Below are 6,000 nucleotides of genomic sequence, written 5' to 3'. Positions count from 1 at the left end.
CTCCTGAGTGCTGGTGAGTGGCTGGGAGGAAAGTGTGCTGTCGTGTGGGTCCATGGTGCATGCAAACCCCAGCTGTGTAGGTCACCAGAGAACAGGCCATAAAGTCAGGGATGGAGAAGAAAGCCTGACAAAGCAGCTGGAAGACTCGTGTGTGGACAGGAGAAGAGGTGAGTTTCCTGGAACCAGAAGTGGGGCATCTCAGGATCTTTACTGGGCAGGGCTCCAGAGTCCATGCTGTGGCCGTCACCCCTACGCTCTGGGAGGTTCCCCACAGCCGGAGATGCAGGGTGACTGGCCTATCTCTGGCCCTATCCCCAGGATAGGTGGCCTGGGAACTGACAGCCAGGACGGTCTTCTGTGACCCTGGACCCCACAAGGGCCTTCTCGAGGGATGGGTTGCTCTTGCCAGAGGGTGAGTGTGGGCGTGAGCCGGGTGGTCCACAGGGAGCCGGGCCTATGTCTTGGGGCTGCTGGGTGCCTCTAGTGCACGAGGGCAAGAGCAGGGCACAGCAAACTTTGGGAAGCCAGGGCCTGCCACAGAAGGGGCCACGGGGCTGGGGAAGAAGAGGGTGACCGTCACAAGGGTGACACAAAGGGCGTCACTGTGTCCAGGTTGTGCAGAAGAGCTGGGGTAGTGGTGGTTACTGACCCCTGGGTGTTTTAGCATCTCATCCTCAGATGAGAGTCACCTCCACTGGCCTCCATGTGGGGCTAGGGAGTCTGAGTGAGGCCCAGGGGAGGGGTGGCCACGCCCCAGAGGGGGAGACCGGGATTTGCGGGACGCTCGTGTATTCCAGAGGGAGAGCGACGCACGGCCTTGGGGGGCCGTGGGGGACAACGTGCTCGTGAGTGCAGGACGTGGATCATTTCTCTCTGCCTGCCGTGTGAGGGTGGAGGGGAGACTGGGGGCCTAGCTCTGCTCAGCCTGTAGGGCAGGAGGACCCACAGGCAGGGAGGGTGCTTGGGAACCAGGCCCCCAGAAGGAAGCTGAATCTCCAGCAGATCCATGGCCCTGGGGGGCAGCTCCCCCTCCTTCTGCACTTGTGGGTGGCCGGGTGTGTGGGCCGGGGGAAAGGGAGCCAGGAAGGGGCACCTGCCTGAATTCAGCCAGGATGGGCTGCGGTCCTCGGGGCGGGGGCGGGGAGGAATCCTTCCCCAAGAAAGGATGCATCTCGATCCTCCCTCGGCCTCCGTCCTATCCCCGTTGCTCTCCAGCCTTGACCTTCCCATTTTCTTTTCTGTTCCCCTTCCTGCGTGCTGTGTGGAGCCCTGCTGACTGGCTGAGAATCTGGCTCCCAGGTCGCAGCTGGGTGACCTTGAACTAGTTCCTTGACTTCTCTGGGCTACACTTTTCTTACCTGGAAAACAATGGAAATTAGGATACCTCACTGCCCTAGGAGGGTGTGAGGATTAAGTGGGGCCACAGGTGTGAGGGATGTGGGACAGCGCCTGGCTCGGGGAAGCACAGATAAAGGAGGGAGGCAGCTTGGTGGGGCCTTGCTGTCTGTTCCATTGTCTGCTCAGACCGGCATTGCCTCCTCTTATCCGCCTCTGTCTCATTACACACACTCTCTCTCCTCTCCCTTTGTCTCTCTCTTCTTTGTCTTCCTCTGTTGCTATTTTGGTCCTTCCTCGATGCTGGCGGTGAGGGGTGAGCCTCTTTTCATGTCAGGATGCAGAACCCCGTCAAACTGGTAAACAGCTGAAGGATGTGGTGGGAGATAAACTTTCCACTGAGGCTGCTTTGAACTCATCCCTTCCTTGATGGGTCTCCCCAGCTCCTCCCTGCTTTGGAGACCCCATCCCATCTTCGTGAAGTGGGGACGAGGGCCTGGGGCCACGGCCAAGAGGCGTCCATGCCGAGTGGCCGCACGGGGCTCCAGTCCCCTCTGCCCGTCTCCAGAACCTCCGAGAGGGTCTCAGGGAGGGGCGGAAGTGGAAACCACAGGTGGGGTGATAGGGAGGGATGGGGAGCTGAGCGGCGGCTCGGCAGATATGCCTCGGAGGTGAGGTTTCTAGTGGAAAAGGTACCAGTAGGCGATGCCCAGCCAGGGCTGGGAAGCCTGAGCCTGTGCCCCTGGGAGTGGTCTCAGAGCCTTGGAACCGCGTCAATGCGGCCCAAAGAGCAGACAGGAGCCGGGGACCCTAGTGGGGTATCCTGCCCAAGTCTCCTAGTGGCCTCATCCCTGGCTGACCCAGATCTGGAGGACACAGATAAACTGTGGGCCTGAGAAGCAGTAAGATGCTCGGCTAGGCATTCCGATTTGTAAGCACAGAAACGAGGCTTCAGTGTGGACCTGACCACTTCAGGAGGCTACATGGAGTAGCGGCAGGGCCCGGCCACACCGTGATGAGCTGGTAGCTACGGGAAAAACTCAGAAGCATCCCGAGCCTCAGTTTTCTCCACCATAAGATGGGGATAATAATAATACCTCCCAGGGCTGTTGTGAGCACAAATGAGTCAGTACCTGCGGTACACCCAGAACGGTACCTGAAGCATTGTAGGTACTCAGGGATGGAAGCTATTATTAATGTCACTGTCCTATTACCATCGTGGCTGGAGGCTGCTGTGTTGGGAAATCACCTCCCATGTATGTGATCACTCTCCAAATCTTAGACTCCTTCCCCATTCTCCAGTCCTGGCCACCAGTGCTCCATGGCCACCTCCCAGGTAGCCTTCCTCAAACCCACCTCCACTTTGCAGCAGTGATCTTTCTAGAGCATCCATCTCATCAGATCAGTTCCCTGCCTTAGAAACTACTCATGACTCCCCAGTGCCTCTAGAACAATGACCAAACTCCTGGGAAAGTTTCACAGACCCTCTGAGATGCTCTGCAGTGACCTTTCCCACTTATGCACTCCCTGCCCAGCCCCAGGCTTCAGCCAACATGCACCACACAACTGTTCAGCAAACTCCTATTCATCCTTCAATAGCCTATTCATTTGTTCCCTCTTTGTCATGCTATCTCCAACAAACTCTGGCAGTTGGTGGCTTCTTCCCCTCTGTCCACACAGCACTCTGTACAATGTGCTGGAGTCCTGAATGAGGCAGAGGTTACGCGCTTGGGTAGCACATGGGACAAAACTTGAATATGGTCAACATTACTTTTGAAAACCCCTTGAGAGGTGAAAAGAAGCAAGGCGCCTAGGAATGTGGATAGAATGCCCTTTTTTGTATAAGGATGGGTGGGGGAGAAGCAAGAGGTATTCCTATTTGCTGGTGTTTGCATCAGAGAAATAAGTGTTTACTTGGGGATGGGGGAAGAGAGGGGAGAGGGTAGATGGGTGGGTAACGAGATATTAATGATATACATTTGTATGTTGTTTGGAGTTTTGAAGCATGTGAATATATTTACTATTTAAAAGAAGGAAGGAAGGGTGGGAGGAAGGAAGGAAAGGAAAGGGAGGAAGGAAGGAAAGTAAAGGAACGAAAGAAGGAAGGAAGGAAGGAAGGAAGGAAGGAAGAAAGGAAGGAAGGAAAAGAAAATGCAAGCTCCTTATGAAGTCTCCTGTAGTTGAGTCTGTCCTGTGCTGCCTCCAACCAGATGTTTCTCCCTCCAAAGTTAGAGCAGCCAGATGAAGCAATGGGCTTGTGTTTCAAGCCCATCACATATGAAAAATGTGAATCATTAATAACCAAGATCCCATCCGGTGTGGTAAGATGCCCACTCAGTGAATGGTTCTCAGGGTCTGAGGGAACAGAGTCCCGGCTCCCATCTCTCGTCTCTCTTCCTGGGTGTTTGTTCACTGATGGGCTCAGTTGTTCTTTTTCTTTCTCTTTTGTGGCTGAGTAGATACACTTAAGTTCCTGTGGTTTAAATATGCCCATGATGCGCCCCCACCGTTCAGTGTGGTGGTTTCACATTGGGCTTTGGAGTTAGGTAGAAAAGTTGTACTACTTGCCGAGCTGCATGACCTCTGGCTAGTCACTTAAACTCTCTGGGCCTCAGTTTCCTTATTTATAAATTAGGGAGGATACTAACTTCTCAGAGATCTCTTTTGTGGATTATAAGAAATAATACATGCCTGGCACATAGTAATTGCCACTCACTGTCCTCATTATCACCATCATGGTCACCACCACCACACCCATGGAATATATTGCAGTTACTGGTCTTTGTATCTGTCTCCCGCAGGGAAGGGCCAGGTTTCATTCCTCTCCGTGCCCCAGGGCCAGCATAGAGCCTGGCCGCATACGAGTGCCCAGGCAGTGAGCTATCCCATCCCTGAATTTAGCATCTGAGCGCCCAGAAGTTGCCTGTGCTGTCGGTGGACAGACAGGCTGTTGTCTCCAGATCTCAGAGCTGGCTGGGGCTCTGTACCCAGCAGTGTAGCTCCAGTGGGCACAGGGACAGGGATGGGTTTCCACTGGAAGTGCCATGGTTAACGCTCAGACTCTGAAGCCAGATGGCACATATTAAAATCCCAGTGTTGCTGCTTTTTAGCTGTGTGACTTGGACATTTTACTTAACCGCTTTGAGCCTCAGTTTTCTCACCTATGAAATAGAGTTGGTGTGAGAATTGGCTGTCCTCAGCCTCTTCTCAGGCTGGACCACCCTTTACCTTGAAAGACACCTGGTTTCTTGCTCTGTCTTTGCTTATGCTAGTCCTTCAACTTGGAATGCCCATCCCTCTCCACTCCCATAGCTAACTCCTACCTATCCTTTACGACCCAGCTCAGGCATCACCTCCTCAGGAAGCCTTCCAGGATGGCCTGCCTCCAGCAGGGTCAGGGGCTCTTGTGGGCCCCATGCATTCCCTGTGCTTCATTCTCTCACTGCACTCGCAGAGCCGGAAAATTGCTGGAGCGCCTTCATTTCAGATATAGCCCCTCCCCCATATCAGTGTTTCTGAAATCGGGGTTCAGCTGCCACATCCATTTAACATCTTTGTGTTTCCTCTCCCAGATCATTGAGGCATATATAATGCAAGGTCCCTAAAGAGTGGAGGGTAAGCACACCGCTTATGATTGTAACTCCCCTGCCGGGCTTCCGTTCCTTCCGGTCACAGCGATGTCATTCACCCCAGCCTCTCCAGTCCCAGCTCAGGGCCTGGCTCCGTAAGGAATGGTCTGAGTGCTCTGGAGGTGTAGAGGTGGGGGAAAGGTCTTCCCTGGGAGCAGCTCCCATCACCAGGCCCAGGAGGATAGCTCTGGCAGGAGACCTTGCGGTTCAGGATGCCAGCCCTCAGAAAGTTCCCTGCCATGTGTGACCCTGGTGGTCCCAGGCTGCCTGGGGGCTGGGAGGGAGCAAGGGAGACATGTCTCAGAGTCTCCCCACTTTCTCTCAGTGTGTATGGAACAGAGGGGCCCAGGGATGGGGAGGTGGCTCTGGTGAGAAATGAGGGAGAACTCAGAGGGTGTCACCATCTCCCTGTCTGACTCCCAAGGGGCAAAAGTGGGGAGGGGTAGGGCCAAATTGTGAATCGGCTACTAACTCTCTGAGTGACCTTGGACAAGTCCTTTCCCCTGCCAGGGCTCAGCGTCCTCCTCTGTAAAATGAGAGTGAGACAAACCTCCTCCAGCACCAATGTGCTAAGACCCCATGAATTGCTGTCTTCTCTTCTCCCCTTTCTCCTTTTATGGAGATCTCTTGCCTCTACTGATTCATCTACCAATGAGAGGGAACACTTATTGCCAAGCTTCTAACCCACTGCTGTGTGCACTTTACAGACAAGCTTTATACCAAAGGCTCAGAGATGTAGAGTGACTTGCCAGAGACCACACAGCCAGGACAGGGTGGAGCCGGGATTTGAACCCTGGCTGTCTGAAAAAAAAGGCTTTCCACAAATCCCACAGACCCTGGGAGTCTGATCCCGCCCACCCCAGCACTATCTCCTCCCCTAGGAATCCCCCACAGCCCCAGGAGGGTTCAGAGGGCCGGAGGAGGGGGCCCCATCACAGGGCGACCACATCCTGTGACGGTTGCCCTGGGGAGTGCCAGCTTTCTTTGCACCTCTGGGACAGGTGAACGGAAAACAGGCCCTACTCAACCGCTCAGG

Source organism: Balaenoptera ricei, chromosome 8, assembly GCF_028023285.1.
Source record: "Balaenoptera ricei isolate mBalRic1 chromosome 8, mBalRic1.hap2, whole genome shotgun sequence".
NCBI lineage: Eukaryota > Metazoa > Chordata > Mammalia > Artiodactyla > Balaenopteridae > Balaenoptera > Balaenoptera ricei.
The sequence above is the reverse complement of the archived record's forward strand: the minus strand, read 5'-3'. Positions refer to the sequence as shown.